The sequence below is a fragment of the Hipposideros armiger genome, unplaced genomic scaffold (genome assembly GCF_001890085.2).
Source record: "Hipposideros armiger isolate ML-2016 unplaced genomic scaffold, ASM189008v1 scaffold_117, whole genome shotgun sequence".
Classification (NCBI taxonomy): Eukaryota; Metazoa; Chordata; class Mammalia; order Chiroptera; family Hipposideridae; genus Hipposideros; species Hipposideros armiger.
Genome location: NW_017731467.1, coordinates 1,975,626 through 1,995,298, shown reverse-complemented (window position 1 = coordinate 1,995,298; position 19,673 = coordinate 1,975,626). Strand labels below are relative to the sequence as shown.

Below are 19,673 nucleotides of genomic sequence, written 5' to 3'. Positions count from 1 at the left end.
CTGGGGTTAGGTGGCTGCTGAACCCTTTCATCAAGGCTAAACTCTTAAGAACATCTGTGTTGATTTCACTGGTTGGATTTTGCCACTGGCCAGAACTGAAAATAGAGGTAGGTTAAATTATTCTTGAGTGTAGGGACTAGGATTTCCTTTGGCCTGGTCTCCACCGATTACCAAGCACCATACACCTTGTGACTGTGTAGGAAAAACTTAACTAGTAATGAAAATACTGGGAAAAAGAAGAGAATTTTATACGATCTGACCCGTCTCCCCTCCTCGCAACTTTTTAATGGGTAGTTGAGATTGGAACTATGCATAGGTATCTCCTTCTCCTCAATGTCCAGGCTCGCTCTACACTGTGTCGCTGCCTTCCCACCCTCCAGCCCTGGTGGGCTGGCCTGTGTGGACGCAGCAACAGGCTCCTGCTCTGGTTTCTGGCTGGGTTTGGCCGGTTCAGAGCCCCGCTAGAAAATCGGAGAGGGAAGAACAGCGGTCAGACATTTATTCCTCTGGCTCCCTCCCTCTTGTCAAGGTCACCTTGGCCAGGCTTTGTGTCCCCCAACTAAAGGTGACCTCGTAAGGGCACCTCTACCCAATTCTCTCCCGATTTTCGGTAATCACTCCCTTAACCTTGTTCCTTTGGACCGAATGGGTTAACTACCCCTGCGGTTTTCCTATACTCCACTCATGTTTGTAAGTGGTCTTTATTAAACCCTCCTCAAGTTGTGATTTGAGTGTGCCATCTGCTTCCTGTTGGCACTGTGATTGCTACAGTACTAGGTACCAGAAGCGGCCCCAGGAAACTGAGCCTGGGGTTAGGTGGCACATACATTTGGAGAGCACAAGGCTAATGTTACTGTGGAGGCAATGGGACATGAGTAAACTTGTATATGGTGGCGCCACAACAACTTAATCACAGTACAGTCAGAGGACAAGACTAATAGACAAAATGGCTGTGGCACTTCGTTGTTATGGCAAGTTGTGACTAAAGATTCGGCAGCCCTCTTCTGACAGCCCGGAGAAGGTACAAAAGAAGGAAAAAGTAAAAGTTATGAACATAAAAGTAAGACACGTAAAGAGCTAAGCGATCCTTCAAGGCAGCTTTGAATGAAGGGGTCTCATCTGTGCTCAGAGCAGTTGTGAGACCAGCCCAGGATTACCTGGGAGGGCTGCACAGCTAGCACCAATTAAATGCTCATTCCTGCTAGATCTCTGAGGGCATTAGTTAGGAAAGGAGATGATATTTGGGCTGAGAACTTCAATTTCCCTGGACCTCCATTGTCTGCAATGACAGAGCATACCGCACCCTACAGCCTCCAGCTCCATAACTGGAAGTAGATCCCAGCCTGCTCCAGGAGGAGAGCCTGGGAGTAGCTCTTAAGTGTGTTAGACCAATGGGGTCATAGATGGGAGTGGCTCTGCTCACTCTTACATCTAGTAACCACTTAGAGAATGTTTGCGTTCCATCCCAGTGACCTTGGACTCAGACTTGGACCCCTCCACGTTTTATGTAAAAAATTTTCAAATCTCTACAAAAGTTGAATGAATAGTAAAAGGAACACCTTTATAGGCTTCACCTATTTCATATTCTCTTTTGCCGAACTGTTTGAAAGTAAATTACAGATACATATATACATATATAAACATACATATATACATATATACACTCATATACATATATACATATATAAACCTACATATATATACACAATACACACATCTTTTTGGATGAACTATTTATTTGAAAATAAACGACATATTTCATTGCTAACTAGTATACATTTCTTAGGAATAAAGATATGTTAAAATAACACTTTTTAATGGAAAAACACCATATTTCCCCCCCCCCAAAATTAGAAGACTTACGTTATTTTATATATTACCAATCTCTTTAATAGTAGATAGCTGGATTCTCCTATCTGCTTCTGCAGATAATTTTTTTTATGATACGTCGATTGGGTTGAAGTATGTGTCACAGATATATGTCGTTGGAAAGAGGAGTAGTATTTTAATAGCCGCCTCCGATAATTGCGGTTAGTTTTTTATAACAATGACAAAACTTGACAAGTGCTATTTTCTTCAAGGTTAGTTGTGCTATGTAATTTTTCTTGAAAGCTTGAGTTCCACCATTGGCAGCAAATGCTGTCAGTTGTTTTCCTTGAAGTGGCTGGCTCAGTTTGTTCATTCCTGACAAATAACCTGTCAAATCCACATGTCTTCAGAATCATAGTTTGTCAGTCATTCTTGAAAGTAAAAATGGCGTTCCATGGAAGAAACGATAGTTCAGTTCACAATGCGAACAATTGTGCTTATGCTTTTCCTTGAGACAGTCATTGAACTTCAATATGCATTTCCCAAGAATAAAGACATTCTTCTACCTAACCTCACTATTACTACAACTTAGAAAAATTCAGCAATTTTACCTAATATTCAGTTTATATTTAAATTTCCCCATTGTCCCCCAAATGTTCTTTGTTTCTTCTCCTGACACACTATCTGATCAGGGTTTCTGCCCTTCATTTGGTTATTAGTCCCTTTCAATCTAGAATAATTATCTACTATTTTTGTTTTCTATAACACTGACTATTTAAAAAGCGTCCAAGTGTCTTGTAGCATGTCCCACATTCTGGATTTGTTTTCTCATGGCTCAATTCAGGTTAAATGTCTTTTATGAGGATACTGCGTAGGTGAGGTTCTGTGCTTATTGCCTCATGCTATAAGACATATCAGGCCAGGTGGCTTCACTCTGATCATTAGGTTAGTTAAGGTGGTGATTGCCAGATCTCTCCATTTTTTTTTTTTTAAGGATTCATGCCATAAGTTTATTTACAAACACATCTACTATGTTGAGTTCAACAGTTTGATCCATTTTTCAAAGTGACTGCAACTCTTAAAATGCTCCTCTTCATATCTGTTTCACGGATTAAGTAAAATGTTCTTATTTATTTTTTTCCTTTTTTAAAGGTTTTTATTGGAGAATTGGGGGAAGGGGAACAGACAAGTTGCTGACCTTTTTTTCTTCAGTCTAGTTGTGGAGGACGTTGCTTCACTGGCCCAAGTTGGCACGATCATTGCGCTCTTTCCAGGCGAGGCATATCAGTCGCCGGCTTCTGGACGGCCGTTCACTGTGGCTGCTGGCCGCTCATGCTGGCTGCTGGCTACACACGGTAGCCCATGGCAACCTACTGCCACAGGGGCTGCAGCCTACGTCATCGCAGGCGACTCACCGCAGCCCAGCTCCAGGTTGAGCTGTTATTCAGCATCTTAGCTATAGAGGGCAGTGTCACTGGCCCTCATATGTGGGATCTGAACCAGGGCCCTCTGGCGTCCCAAGCCAGCTCTTAACCATCGCACCACTCGGCCGGCCCTCCTTATTTCTTAAGCAATTGGTGTCTTACTATCAAGAAAGGTGCAGTAAATCCAGATCCAAAGTACAGAGTCATCATAACTAGTAACCGCCTCTTGTTTTCCACTGAAAATGGCAAATTCTTCCCTGGGCCCTCCTCATAGTGGCTTCTACGGACCACAGAGGTCGTGAACCTCTGGATGCTCTGTCCCAGCACAGCGCTGTTGGGAGGCCTGCGAAAGGCGCAGAGAACAGAAAACGGAGGAAATGGCAGTTCCACAACAAGCCCTCCTTTTTTCACGACCTAGTGCCTCTGCGTGAGAGGGAGATCTCTCCATTTTAAGGACACCTTCCTCCAATCTTTAAATTTAACTCTTTGAAAAGCATGTAAGTTTTGGGGACCTGGTGTTGAAGGGGAGAAATTGTTCCAATGAATTGGCAGTGGTGATTGCCCGTTGGCCATCTTGGGCTTCTCAGGCTGCTGAACCAATAGGCAGGGTGTTTGTGTGGACTGAGTTGATTGATCTTTGATTGTCTGGGGGAAACTGGGCTGGGGAGAACTATGGAAACCAGGGGATTTATTGATGATCTTTTATATTCCCTTGACCCGTTGTCCTGGTGAGTGAAAAACTGCAATAACTCACAAAGAAAAGTAGAGTTTGGACTCCCTATCTGGTAAAGAACCCTGGTCCAGCCAAGGTGCTGGGAGAGGTTAAGAGCTATGTGGAATGGGCAGTGGGAAAATGCAGCTACAGTGACCAACACAGGCCTGACATAAGTCAGGAGTGTCACAATGCTTTCTGTAACTTCATTGTTTCTTGTCTCCCTCTGTTTTCTCTGAAATAAGTGATATGGATACCACCAAGGTTGGCTAACATCTGAGGTTTAAGCAGGAATGTTGAGAAAATTGATACCAACTTGCAATGACATGGTAGGTGATAGAACTTCATGCCCACTCTGTGATGGGGGCTCAATCCTTCCACCAGATGAAGGACCAGAGAGGATGCTAAAGACAAGAAGACTTGGGTGGCGCTGTGTATATATTCTGTCTACCCCTTCAGATCCATCAGAGCCATCGTGTCCTCTGTCCTGGGAGGCTGATGTGTATGGATTACATCAATGGGCTGTGCTCTCTACTTTCTGGTTGGGCTTGGCCCATGGTGAAAGGAGAGTGGGAGTGGGGTTGCCTCAGGCTGGCTGTGTTTCTCATCTCTACTCCTCTCAAGGTGACTTCTATGTGAGTTTCGTTTTTTGAGTTTCAGTGACTGTTCCTTCCTCTCACCTTTTGGCAATGGGATGGTAACAGTTCCTCCATGAAATTGGGAACCTGATGAAGGGGCAAATAGGATTAGCAGAGAGAACTATTATTGGGATGAGAAGTCTATTACCTGGCCCTGAAGACGAAAGTCAAAGGAAGATCAAGTGAGTGTATCTTCACACCTGTCTTTGGCCTTGCAAAGAACTTCGTTCAGCGATTTAGTTTGTTCTCCTTGTGTGATGTGGCCTCTGAAAACAGCCATGTTGATGTAGGGAGACTGTCTTTCTGTTGGCTGTGGATCTCGTGCAGCCCTCTATGCAAAGCATGGTCTCTTGAGTCTGTTCCATGAACTGACTTCAGCCAGTTATTTTTCAGAATTCTGTTCTGCCATTTCACTTTCCTGCAGATTCTGGGAGATGTGAGCGTTGGAAAGGATTTAGAGCCTTTCCTTTGAAATTTGGCCTGGATGTAGTTGGCTCCTACCATTATTATTAGGCATAGGGATCTCAGATAGAGTCTTTTTCATGGAAGTAGTGCTTTGGTGCATAGATATGCTTCTATTTATGTGGAAGCCTATCAGCAATTAGCAAAACATATCTTTTTTGCTATTTGTATAGGTCAGCTTCAATATTTGTAAATGTCCCATACAAGGGAGACTGAATTGCCTTCTCTGTGGGCTTGACAAATAGGAAAGGTATTACAATTTTGCCACTGTTCTGGAGATTGGTAGTGTAGGAAGTGCCTGTATTCTCAATTGGAGGCGCTATTCCAAAGGTCCTGCAAGCAAGTCTGGGGGAAGATCCTTGAGCCCCACCTAGTGGCTATCTAGGGAGCAGCAGTGCAGCTCAAATGCTCTGTGTCAGACATGTCATTTCCAAATGGTTGTGGACCAATATTTTTGTAAAAGAAAACAAAAAATTATTTAAAAAATTATATAAAAACAATTGCACAAAATACAAATCTCAGTTTTTATGATTATATTCAACAGACAGAATAACTTTGATAAATATAATCAGAACAAACAGAATGTAGGGAAAAAGAAAATAAAAACTACACATTGTTCATGGAAAGTAAACAAAACTAAACAAAAAGAGTGAAATAACTATTTCCCCATATTAAGTGCCAAAACACAGTTTTTGTTTTTTATTTTTCAATTAGTTGACATTCAATATTATATTAGTTTCAGGTATATGGTGTAGTGGTTAGACATTTGTGTAATTTACAAAGTGATCCTCCTGGTAAGTGTAGTACCCACCTGGCACTAGACATAGTTATTACAATATCATTGACTATATTCCCTATGCTGTACTTCACATCCCCATGACTGTTTTGTAACTACCAAATTGTACTTTTTAATTTTTTCATCTTTCTCACCCAGCCCCGCAATCCCTTTCCCATCTGGCAACCATCAGTTTATTCTCTGTATCTATGAATCTATTTCTGTTTTGTTTGTCTATTTATTTTCTAAACACACTTTTGAACTAACACCATATGTACCAATATTTAAGTTCTGTATCAAACATTTGGTACAAATATATACTGATATTTAAATTACATATAAATATTAAGTTTTTAATGTGATAAATGAAATTTTTTCTTGTTAAAATATCTAATGTAGATTGAATTGATGACAAATGTTATTCATGGGGTAACATTTTGTTTTAATAACTTACATAAAGTAAAGAAACCAGCTCACAGGGGAATATTAGTGGGAGTGGGACAAAAATACCTTAAAGAAATTGCAGCATGTTCAGGATATTAATTTTTAGGCAAAATGAAGCAAGTGAGGTCATATTTTCAAAAGTTATCTTCAATCCTTCATGAGTAGTCAGTTTTAACAGCTTATCTTGTATTGTTACTATCTTTTGATGGAAAATAAAATTCAAAACACTCTAGTATCTGAAGTATTGGTAATTGTTGTTAAAATATGGTAAATTTTATTACAGTCTGTATAAATTTTGCTTTTCCAAATTATAACTTTGGTTTTTGCCCTTAGATTTTATTTGCCACTGGAGAACATGTTGCATGAAAGTATTACAATCTAAAAATACTGAAGTTATTAGGCAAATAAGTAAAGGTGGATATTCAAGTAACATCTTTAAAAAGTAGGAACCAACTTTTAAACTAAGAATTTGTTCCTGAGTTGAAACGTTCTCAACAGAGCCCCCCACTTCAGTCACCACTGCACCTCAGCAGGCAATACGAGTTGTTTATGAACAGCTTCTTCTAGATTATCACGTATTAGAGAGAATACTCTTAATGTCAAAGCATGGCTTTTACCTCATTCACAATTTTTGCTATGTCAATAAACATTATGATCATCTGACTTTTTAAAATAGCAAAACCTTGTCAACAAAGGGAGCAGTACATTGTTTTGACTTGCAAGGGGAAATACAAGAGGGTTAACGAATAAAGGGACATTGATCTCCAGTGATTTAGGGGAAAAAATTGTTTATGTACAACACACACATCTAGATGAAGGGTATGTAGGGATATTTGCTACCCCTCTGGAAGTTTGAATGATTTCAAACTAAAAAAAAAAAAAAGTAAAAATAGATGATTATTCAACTCGAAAGTAATCAAACTGCCAAAAGCTTATGTCTATGATCACAATTACAAACATTATTAAATTCTTTAGAACAGTAAAAATGAATAAATAACATAAACGACTTCCCTACTTTGGTAGTATAAAACCACAAATTACAAAAATTAACTTGATGAAAAATGGAAATAAATCTAAAAATTATAAGTTATAAAAAGAAAGGCTTTTGTTTTCTAAGATTTGTGTATGCTTTAGGTTCTAGTTGACAAATGTAAAATAGTACATGCTGTAACGCGGTCCTGTTCGCCTCAGGCGTGCAGCTCGCCATGTGCGAGGGACCACGCTGAACGGTCTATACGTTTTGCAACAGACCCCCTTGCTTGGATGCTGTGCCAGTGTCCAGTGACTATAAGTGTTTCTAGGCACCTGCTCTCAGTTTCTGGACTTCATTGATTTTGGACCAATACTACACTTTGATCAGCACTGGGTGTAAAGGATTTTCCCACACCGAGCAATTTTCTAGTTCTCTGTGAACACCAACTAGGTGTCCTATAATTCAATTCAGTTCTGACACTCCCTGGAGTCAGTGGCAGTTCCCACAGGTTAAGGGCTCAGTACCACAGACTGTCCTCCCCCTGCTTCTGCCCCTGGATTTAAGTCCAGGTTGTCACCTGTGCTTCTGACAAACTGGCTAGAAATCAACGGTTCAATTATTTGCTAAGTCAAAGATCATAAGCTGTTCATTATTTTTCCAGAAGGTGGTAGCAAAGTTACAATCAGACCTTGGGTAAAAATTTTCAAAGTGTCAACATCCAATGAAAAGTAAATGAAAACAAAAACAAGAAAAAAACAGGAAACAATGTCACCTGCTTATTTAATATTTGATTTTTATTTTATAGTCCTTTTTCTAGAACTCAGTATTATTAAAAGAAAAAAGAAGCTATAAAATCAATATGATTCTTACTCCTTAAGTTTGATGGAATGAATGATTACTAAAAAATTCTTTAAGCATCAAAGCCTCTTTATCAAACTAAATTTCTACTCAGTCAGTAGTACTTTATTGAATTAAGAGGCTGGAAATGAAAGTAAAATTCATGGTAAACTAATAAAGTTCACTGCATTCTGTAAATGTTCACAATGGTATGCCATTTGGTGTCAAATTACATTAGTCACCACCTTCTCCAACAGGAAGATGTTGGGAAAGAAGAAAACCTACGTATTATGGCATAGTTGCCGTTTTGAAAGGAAAATAAATAATGAAATAACACGACGAAGAAGAGAATTGAGTGAGGAAAATATTTATGTAGTTCCTTCTTACACGTCTGTTTGGGGAGTTGAAAGATACAGGACGGGAAGGAGCAGCATATTAATAGATGCAGTGCCTGCCAGTGGGCCAGTGGTGATTGAAATTCCGCCCTGCCTTTGGCAGGGGTGGGCTTGGAAGGTTTCTTTTAGCCTTAAACTCCTGTAATTCTGTTTCCACAGAACAAAATTCCACAGACGCCTCTGGCAACAGAGCCTCGGTTTTCAATGTCTCACAAGTCTTAGAGTCAGGAAATTTTCGTGGAAGTCCTCGAAGATGTTATAATCCATGGCACACTTCCGAGCGTGCGTACAGGGCAAAGTTTCTTCAGCCTGTGGGGCTGTGGGCTGTGTGGAGCACCAAGGATTGATGTTCTCTGCATCTATGAACTCAGTAAAGGCGAATTCTCAACCCAGCAATTGGAATGCTTGGAGTGGGGGGAAGATGAAAGCCTCTGAACATGGAACTCCGGTTGCTGCACATGCTTTGCTTCAGAGCTGCAGGGCCTCCCAGAAGTCTGTTATGGGACACTGTGTTCCCAGGGGTTTCGGACGCGGTGAGAGCCCATGGTGAGTGCAGAAGCTACACGTCCACCCTGGTGCTTTACGTGGACCAAACCTGCCTTTCAAAACACCAGTGTGTTGTAGAACGCCTTAGAATTCATCTGAATAGCTTCAGTGGCATTTGCTTTCAGAAATGGCTCCATGTTTTACCAATGGTTAGCTTTGTTTGCTTGTCTGGTGTTGTGTTCTTTATAATATCCTCACCGTGACACACATAGGGCTTGGGGTCAGGAGACGTGGATTTCAGTCTTACGTACAATAGATCTGCCACCCTTACCAGGGAGTGAGACCTTTATCAAGTTGCTTAACTTCTTGGAGCCTCAATTTTCTCATCTGTGGAAAGAGGATGACATTAACAATGGTATTGTTGAAGTGAAATGAATGTTTTCTCATAAATGAGTGTGTATAGTAAATACAGTCCAAGGGATTATTCTTGCTTTTCTCCTGGGAGTTTAGGACAATACAGTAAGACAAGCGGGTAATCAAGCAAGCTCATTATGTGATGCAACCAGCCACAACCCCATACGCACCCGTGTTTACCAACTTGTCCGCCAAGTCGATGTTGGCTGGGATCTGTTTGCATCATATTTTAGGAGCAGAAGGGGTCAGTAGAGAAAGAGCTTCTGTTCTAAACATTTTGATGGCAGCACAAGCACCAGCCAGCTTTAGAAAACCGTAGCGGCCTGTCCAGATGGAGCTGTAAAGCACTTCTGCCTTTGGTCTCTCTTCTAAACACCCCTCTACACCTTGGGGACTGTCTCCTCTATTGCTATTGCTCCTCAAGAGTCCCTGCCTTCCACTGGCATCCTGGTTAGACCCTGAACTCTCTCAGGAAAAGCCCCAAGATCAAATTTTCTCTCCCTTCATAGAAATGCCTTTTGTCCCTTTCTCTCAAGGATTTACTGTGTTTTCTAAGCTGGTCCATGAAAGACATATTAACACAGTTTAGCTCAACAAGTGAGGAGGAGGCAAAGTATCATGTCTCCCAGTTACCGTGCATGCTTTCTGAGCGATGTCCTCTGTAGTCTTGAGTGACTTGAAGGTGAGACGGCAAGCAGGTAGAGAAGGAAGGCTCTGAGGCTTGGTCATTTTTGTCTCCTCTCAAATTTCAACATGTAAATGGCAGCCTGGGGATTTTCTGTGGGCTGCTCGTTGGAAGTAAAAGTGAGCGAGGACTTTGAGTCACTGGGCCTGACCAACTTCTCTGCTGAAAAGAGGTGGAGTACTTGTGGTAGAGAGGGGCCTATGAAAGAGCCCCTAAAATGAAGATGCCTGTTTGGATCGTAAGGAAACTAAGAATAGACATCTGCAGGTGGGTAACAAAATTGCTCAGTCTATAATCTCTCTTGGTCTAGACCAGCACTGTCCAATAGAACTTTATGTCACCATTTTAAACATTTATCAAAAATTAAATTAAAAAAATCTGTTTGTGGTCACACTAGCCGCATTTCAGGTGCTCAGTAGCCACCCATGGCTAGCGGCTATCATTTTGGACAGTGCAGGTTTAGACTAGCAACCCTGTGAGTAGGGGGTGGGCATTATCATGCTCACGTGATCATCTGGAAGCAGTAGGAAGTCATAGACGCAAAGGCCTTCAGGAGCCAGACAGGTAAAGAAAACGAGGACAGTGGGCCCGTTGTGCCATGAGAGTGGTGGGGCCTGTGTCAAACTGAAGAGCGTCTGCTTCGTCCAAAGAGCAGCGGCTACTCGCTTTCAGCCAATGGCCGCCATTTGGAAATGAAAGCCCGGGGGTGCCAGGTCTTCCTTCTTTTTTAAATTTATTTTTTTTAATATTGATAATGGCTTTTAAAAAAATTCAACATTATATAGGGTAAAAAAACAACAAAAGTCAATAAAATCCCCCCCAAACCTAACCACACCGGAGCCTTGATGTAGCCCATGAACCATCAATTTCAAATTCTGCAAATGGACCAAACCGTTGCACCCGAAACAGCTTTTGCGGAATCCGCTTCCAGGTGGAGAGAGGAAAATGTGGGAATGTTGGCTGTAAGAGGACAGAGCTTGGGTGCGAGCTTCTAGAAATGGGCAGACTAAATAAAGAAAATTGTGGTAGGAGTGAAAACAAACAAACAAAATCTTGCTTTTTTTTTTTTTTTAAGTGTCAAAAGTCAGAGACATTTCCAATGTACACACAGGCTGACAGTGAACAATGGTGGGGACTGGCCCCCAAAATGAAAGAGCCCTAATTAGAGGCAGTGATTTTCCCCAATCATAAGTTTCACCATGTCAACATTTCATAACTGCTATGACTCATCTACAAGCAAGGAAGAGGGAAAGTGCTTTCATGGTCTAGCGTACACGCTGTTGTTAGTTGCCCCCCAAATCCTCATTGTATGACTCCAAAGTTAAAGCACAGGAAGATACCTCAAAATAACAATACAAACATTTCAATAAAGGAATGGTGACTTAGTTTAGTTATACAGAGGTCTGTTTTCTTAATGAATAATCATTTGATTATTGTGCTCACCTGTGATGAAAGTTATTGCACATCCAATTCAATCCATTGTCCTCACTTAGGATAGAGACAGCTTTCACATGATTGAAAGTAAGGTGCACTACTCAGAAAGTGTCTGTTTTTACAGATTCAACACTGCAAGAAGAAATGACTATCTTAAAGTTCCAATCTTTCTAACCATCTGTATAACTAGATTATATTTACTATGTGTCTTTGGTTCAGACACTTCAAGGAAAAAATGGGTTATTTACATTTCAAATTCCTGGGTTTTGTCTTAGTTATGAGTCAGATGTTCTGCTGATTTTCTTAAGACTACTGTTTAATAATGTTTTTCTGACACGACACCAGGAATGTTGCAAAAAAACAACAAAAAAAACCCCAAAAACACCCCAGACTGAGAAACCATAATCAAACTGAGGCAAACATGAGCAAACTTCATCCAAATGAGTAAGAACTCTGTTTTCAGCACATACTTCAAATGGCTGTGTTTTGTTTTGTTCAATGTCACTGCATAAGCCAACATTTATTGAGTAATGGTTGCATACCCTCCATTAAGTGCCATAGGGTCGGGATATAGGGATAAAATCAACACCGTCATTCTTGCCCTCAGCTAGTTTGAAATTCCGAAAAGCAGTCATTGATATTTCCTTCTGAAGTTCAGTTGAAGTTGACAAATAATGACTGAGGGTCTAGTGTGTTCCAGGCAGCATGCAAAGCATTTGACAGTCCCCTACAGGATACAAAAAGGAATACATAGCTTACTGAGTTAGACTGTAAAATGCCACCAATGTGTTTACAGACACAAGAATTAAATTCTCTCTCCGAATGCGGGTATTTTCTGCAAAAGGAAATGTTAAACCACAAAGGCGCTATTGTCCTTTGATCATGGAGTCCCTTTGCCCTTGGAGCCTTGGAGCACGTACTGTACTTTGTTCAAACCGTTAGCAAGTTTGCTGAGATGCTTGTTTCCTGTGGAGAACTTGCATTAGCCCATAAATACATTAAGTTTTAAGAGGCACCTCAGCAAGGAGCAAGGGTGTTCCAGGGGCTAGAGGCTTTGCCTTCTATATTAGTCTGCTTGGACTCTGATAACTATAAAGCCCACAGACCAGGTGGCTGAAACGACAGAAATTTATTTATTTATTTTTAAATTTTAGTGTTAGTTTTAGATGTACAGAACAATGCAATAGCTATCCTTTTCACCCTCACGAAGTAACAACCCCCCTCCCCCCATCTACTGCCCTCCCACCCCCGATATCATGCTTATCTATTACAATTCCATGGACTCCATTCCCACTCTCTACTCCATGTCCCGTGACTATATGTATATATAATTATAGTTGACATACAGAAATTTATTGTCTCCCAGTTCTGGAGGTTAGAAGTTTGAGATCAAGGTGCCACCAGGGTTGGTTTCTGGAGAGCCCTCTCTTCCTGGCTGCTAGACAGCCATCCTCTGGCTGTGTCCTCAGATGGCCTCTTCCCTGTGGGCTCAAGGGAGAGAGAGTTCTCTGGTGACTCTTTTTCTTCTCATAAGAACACCAGTCCTACAGAATTAGGGTCCCACCCATGTGACCTCGTTTAACTTTCATTACCTCTTTAAAGGCCCTATATCCAAATACAGTCACATTAAGGAATTGGGGCTTCAACATATGAATTTGGGGGGTACATAATTCAGTCTACAACTTCTTTTATTTTGTATATCAGATCACTTCATCTAGGAAACAGTGGTGCCTGCAAGTAATTGTTCTCCACCCCCAATTTTATAAACAAGTCAATAGCCAGATCCTTCAAGGTTAACATTGGAAAGAGAATTTCCTGGAGAGAAGGAACAGCTTGATCCCAGAGCCCTGTTGGTTGCCCTCCAAGTTCCATAGTGCTGGGGGTGATCTCTCATATGTACCCCTGCCACCACCTCCACCCTGGGTGGGGATCGGGGTGGGAGTGGGGTGTATCATTTTTCTTTTAACAAAACTGGCCTCAACAGGGAGATGTGACCCTTCCACTCATGCCCTATAGCACAGCTGAGCCAAAGTTATGTCATTTAAGAGAGGCTTTCCTAAGAGCTAGGAAGCAACAGAATGCAGATAATTACTGAACACGACAGGAAGCACGCTAACCCTTTGGCCAAATCTTCCCTGTGTATGGTCCACTGGAGTGAGCTGCCTTGTTCCCTCGTTCCTGGGAGTATTAAAGATACCTAAACCTGGGCCGGCCGAGTGGCGCGTTGGTTAGGAGTTGGCTTGGAATGCCAGCTCTGAGCAGCAGGGCCCCGGTTTGGATCCCACATGGGCCAGTGACACTGTGCCCTCTAAGTTGGTGAACAACAGCTCAACCTGGAGCTGGGCTGCCATGAGTCGCTGGCAACGGCGTAGGCTGCAGTGGGGCTGCAGTGAGGCTGCAGTGGGCTGCCGTAAAGCTACCATCAGCGGCCGGCAGCTGGCGTGAGCTGCCAAGAGCCGCCTTGAGTGGCCGTCCAGGGGCCGGCGACCGATCTGCCTCACCCGGGAAGAACACAATGATAATACCAACATGGGCCAGTGAAGCAACATCCTCCACAATTAGACTGAAGAACAAAAGGACAGCACCTTGTGTGTTCCCCTTCCCCAATTTCCCAATGCTGTTCCCATTTCCCAATTCCCCAATAATATCTTAAAAAAAAAAAAGATACCTAAACCTTTCACGGTCTGTCCCAAGAGAGAATTCCCAAGCTCCTTTTTCTATTTCCCATCCCCCCACCCCGCCCCAGCTGGTTACCCCAGCAATGACCACTCCTCCTCTGTAGAGGAAGCCGTGGAGGCAGCACCCCAACATGATAACCATGTCAGAACACAACATCTCCTAACAGGATGGCCCTTTGCTGGGAGCCGTCCATGGGAGTTCATGGATGTGACAAAAGGGTGCGTCATCTTTATCTCCCCAGTGCTCCAGATTCAGCGTCCAGATGTGCAAGGCACCCTGTGTAGAATAAATGACTCACATGTCATCTTTCTATCTGGGTCCTACATGGCCTCTGCTTTAAACTTTGATCTATTCACTCCTGCACCATTCTTCCTTCTTCTTCCTTCCAAATGACAGACATCCAGTGCCCCCAACGAAGCAGCCAAAAGAGATAAGACCAAATAATTATATCAGATCTTGCTTGGAGAGTTTATTTTTCATAATTAGTACACAACCTCAGACAACATGAAAACCCATCTTAAATCCCAATAGACTCCTCCATAGTCACGCAGCAGTATGAAAGGACCAAAACACTATATTTATTCCTACACATTAGGAGCATCTAATCTTTGTTAAACAACAACAACAAAACAACTATTTTGTACACATGCATTTTATCTACCAAATAATCCCTGTCTCTAATTTTGAGTACCTGGGCATTCATACAGTAAGCATAGATCAAGGGCCACCTGGTGTGTAGCAGTGCATCAGGTAGGTCCTGAGAAATGCAGCATTGAGTAGTGATGCCCTCCTGGCCTTCAGAGGGTGTACAGTCAGGACCTACAGTGGGGTGCACAGTTCCCTCAAGAAGTCCATTTCAGTAACATGGCCAGCTTGGTAGCCTTTATGGGGAGAAGGGTGGCTGCAAGGTTTAGAACAGTTTGGAAACAGTGGGGTTGTACTTCTTTTAGCATCTGAGCCGATGGCTGATTTACAGCTATGTGATGTAGGATGTGAGGGAGACTATGGCTGCCTGGCTCCCTGGGTTCAGCAGGAGATGTCACAAAGGAAGTTACTTAGATGACTCACTCGGTAGAAAGAAGAAATAAGAACCCTGTCTTCTTGATCAAATATGGCTCCTTTGCAAGAGGACAGGGCAGGGAGAGAAGAAGTGGGGAGAAAAGCAAGTATGTGTACATCAGTGCAAATACAGAAGAGTCTAAAAGGCAAAAGAATTTGACTAGAAAGGGAAAACCTGAGGGTAAGCACTGTCAGAATGGGCTGATGAGGATAGAAAGGCTCTAATACAGTGCCTAGTAGATTTAGAGCAGCTCTCCTGGAAAAGACTCAAAGGATTTTGTAATACTATGAAATTAATTTTTATTGTCTGTGATACTCTATAACGCCATCTCCCCTCTGCTATTAATCCATGCACGGGAAAACTTTCCCCTTGTTGAACCTCCCTATGAGTCTTGAAAGTTTGTCTAATTCTTCTTTCACCTGGAAGGTGGCAGTGTTTACCACAGTCAGTAGATGTCACTGTCCAATAGTTAAGGTGTCCACTCAACCAAGCTCTTAGGTCAGTAGCTTCAGGTTCCCTTTGATGGATTTACTCCCTACTTGGTTGGCTCTGTAAGTCTGTGTGTGCTATGTCTAAAGTCTGTGCATAGTATTTACTTCAGACAGTGCTGTAGCCACCTCTCCATTTCAGACATGACGTTCGAGACGTGATTTGCCCAGGGTCTGTGATCACCGGCTTTCACCGGCCTCCAGCTGTAGCACATTGCCTCATGCACTAAGAAGCCACAGTTGCCCTTCAAGGCTGATTCAATGGTATCTACCCTTGGCCCATTGCCCTCTGGACTTAGATCTTCAAGTTGTGGCCAAAATCTTAGCTCTGAAGATGGAGACGGGATCAGGTACCACATGGTCCTGAGCGTAGGAGCCAGTCTGAATGTGTCCTGTCACTTGATAGCAGACAGACACTCTTCATCAGCTTCTCAGGACTCCAGGCGCCAGGAAGTAAGTTGAGGTCAGGGAGTTTGTTTTATCTACTGATTTGGAAAAATATTTAGCCTCCCTGGAACAGAGATGTGCATTCCGTGTGCCTGAAGCCATGAAATTTGGCAAGTCCCATATCAGATGCCTAAAACTGTTATACAACTCAGTCTAATTTAGATTATAAGGCTGCTAGAGGGAACTAGGTCTCTCCCGTGGTCCAAAGTCCCCTCTGACAATTACTGGGGCCCAAGAATCAATATCAATTCATACTACTATTACTACTGATGAGGATAATGATAATAATACTATCCATTGCCCAGATTTGACCTACAGTTCAAGACACACAGCTTTGGATAATCAGAAGCTAGAATTAGGCCCAGGGACATGTGAGTACTTGTGCAATAATTTGGCCATCTCACAAATGGAAGACAAAGGTATCTGACAGTGTGAATTAGAATGAAAATATCTCCCAGGCTAGTGTTTCTTCCACAGTTGGCTCTGGCAACCAGAAAAGAAAAGACATCTTTCTTGTGGCTTTTCAAATAAAGAGGCCATTGCCTGTCTCAGATAATTTTTATTCAAAATTGCCTTAAAAAGATTTAATTCTACTTAATTTTGTATGGAATATATGAATCTGCAACAGCAAGCACTTAAGACTTTGTTCTCTGGGAAAGTAACACTTAAAGTGGATAAGCAAACTCAAAACCAGTACATGTAACACTTGCTTTCCAAATGGTTAATGATACTTGTATTGTGTGTATGCATATGTTTGGAATTGTGGAAAGAGCATACGTTTTTTATTCAAATAGGTCTGAGTTCAACTTGTCACTCAGGAGATTCTTCAATTTTCTCATCCTTATGTTCTGTTCGTCACACCAAAGTATATTCTGTGGAATGCTAATTTTGTAGAATAGAAAAAAAGATCCCAGGAAAGAAAATGGGAACTGATGATGTTAAGTCAGTTTGGGATGTGCTAAGTTGAATAAAGTTCAATTGGCTTTTTAATTGTAGGGTGACTCAGAGCCTTTAATGTATTAGACCATACTGAGACTATCAAAGAGGAAAGCAATATACAATTAAAACACAATGAATATCCAAGAGTTGCCCAAACTTATCTATGGAAACTTTTTCTCCTACAAGAGCATCTCATGGAATTCAGGGTTTCAGGGCAATAATGACTACTGTATTTTGCATGTATAATGCGCATGTTTTCCCCCCAAATTTGTGAGGGAAAAATAAGGATGCACATTATACATGGGTAGTAATCATTCTGCTTGCCTGACAGTTTGGGCCCAAAACGAGGGTGTGCAATATACATGGGAGCGCATTATATACAGGAAAATGCAGTATATTCATTAGGATGCTTCAGGTTGCAAGTAATAGAGACTAAGCAGTAGCTTAGGCAAAAACTGTAACTGGGGTAACCCAGTTAAAGGCAGGACAAGGGCCGGCCGAGTGGCTCAGTTGGTTAAGAGCTCACTCCAGAGTGCGAGCTCTGAGCAACAGGGTTGCCGGTTCAATTCCCACATGGGCCAGTGAGCTGAGTTGCCAACAGGTGGCAGGATGGCTCAGCTTAAAAAAAAAAAAAAGCAGGACAAGGGTAGGGCTAGCCAGGGACAACTGGAGCAGCTTATAATAGTTAGTATTTATTGTGGGATGACCATATGCCAGGCACCGTTCAACATGTTCAATCCTCGTGACTGCCCCACGAGTTAGGTGCTATTATTACCTTCTTTATTTTATTTTTTTATTTTTTTAAGCTGAGCCATCCTGCCACCTGTTGGCAGCTCAGTGGCTGCTCAGCTCAGGCCGGGAATCGAACTGCTGTTGCTCAGAGCTCAAGCTCTTGAGCGAGCTCTTAACCAACTGAGCCACTCAGCTGGCTCTTACCTTCTTTTTTATAAAAGTGGAAACTCAGGTTCAGAGTGATTATTCCCCAAGGTTACCTAGGCAGTCTGACTCTGAGCCCACACTTGGAACCACCATCCATGTGCATCTTCATGGACTTAAACGCTGTCAAAGTTTATTTTCTTTGTGTTGACTCTTGTGTCCTTGGGTCTATTTTGTTCTTTTTAATCAGCTTTCCCTATAGGATTAGAGATCTGGCTCCCACCTTTTAGCTTGCCCCCTCACCTTCTTCCTAAGAAAGGGCTCTTCCTTCTTAATGTTCCGTTAAAACATTTTGGAGAAGGGCTATGATTAGCCCTGAGTTGAGGTCATGTGCCTAATCTTGGTGGGCAGGTGGGTGGGGTATTCTATTGTAATCAGCACAGCTCACAAGCCGGGAGAGAAGAGAACAATGATTAGCTGCATCCACTATATCACCATGGTCTGAATGGGGTGATAGGGAGCAGTTCTCTGAATGAAAGAAAGGTGTGTTTTCCAGAAGAGGCCTTGGGCACTGATACTCCAAACCCTGACACATCCTGGGATCTTTTAGGATTGAATGGGGTGTGTATGGAGAGCTGCCAGCTCAGGTTGCAGAAGAGAAAGACCCTCTTTGTAGCAGGGATGCTAAACTAAGCAGGTGGAAGAACTAGCTAGGAAGTATGCTTTGTATAAAAGTCCCAGAGTAGAACAAGAAGTGACTGTCAGGTTAAGGTCTAGGTCTCAGAGGTCAGGCCAAGCTGGAGGACAAACAAAACCAGAAGTCCAGGGAACGGAGCAGCAAGATACAAAATTGTCATAAAGCACAGACATGCTCAGACGAAACAGGCTAGGAGTCAACATCCAGAGGTCCAATCTAAGTGAGAGGACACAGGCAGGAGTCCAACCAGGCAGGAGGTCCAGCCTGAAGCAAGGTCTGGATGGATCCGCTGGGGCTGGAATGTAGGATCCCAGTCGGGTGAGCCAAGGAGCAGTTCTCAGATGTAGAACAGGGAGACAGAGAACAGTGCCTCAGATTCCAAACCCAGGGATCGACGATGGAGCCAAGTGAGGCTAGAGAGAATTTCCTCCGTTTCCTAGAAGAGAAAGTCAGCACATACAGCACACTGATTTACTTCAACCAATGAGACCCACAACTTCTAAAGGTCATCTCTGACTATTTGCAGGAACGGGTTGCCAAACCCCCAACAGTGCCACGCCATGGAGCACGTGCAATGCCAATGGCTTCAGTTCTGCCGGACAGTCTTTTTCAGGTCAGCCTGCATACGGTAGCAGCCAGCTTTGTTCTCAGGATCAGTGAGGAGTGGTGAGCCTTCTCTTTCGTGATGACCCACAAGGTGGATGCTAATCCACCATGATTGTTGTTAGTTTCAGTGCTGCTGTAACAAATTACCGCAGACTCAATGACTTAAACGCGAGTTTATTATCTCACAGTTTTGGAGGTCAGAAGTCAAACATGGGTGTCACTGGGCTAAAATCAAGGTGTGGGAGAGGCTGCGATCCTTCTGGAGGCTCTAGGGGAGGATCCCTTTTCTTCCCCTTTTCAGCTTCTAGAGGCCACCCGCATGCCTCGGTTCCCTGTCCCTTCCTCCATCTTCAAAGGTGGCAACCTAGCAACTTCCGGTGTCTCCCCAGCTCC

At 42.6% G+C, this 19,673-nt stretch overlaps 1 pseudogene; it reads right to left on the bottom strand.

Moving 5' to 3' along the window:
- Positions 1–3,324: 3,324 nt before the first annotated feature.
- LOC109385498 (cytochrome c oxidase subunit 7C, mitochondrial pseudogene) lies at positions 3,325–6,914 on the bottom strand (annotated as a pseudogene).
- Positions 6,915–19,673: the final 12,759 nt, after the last annotated feature.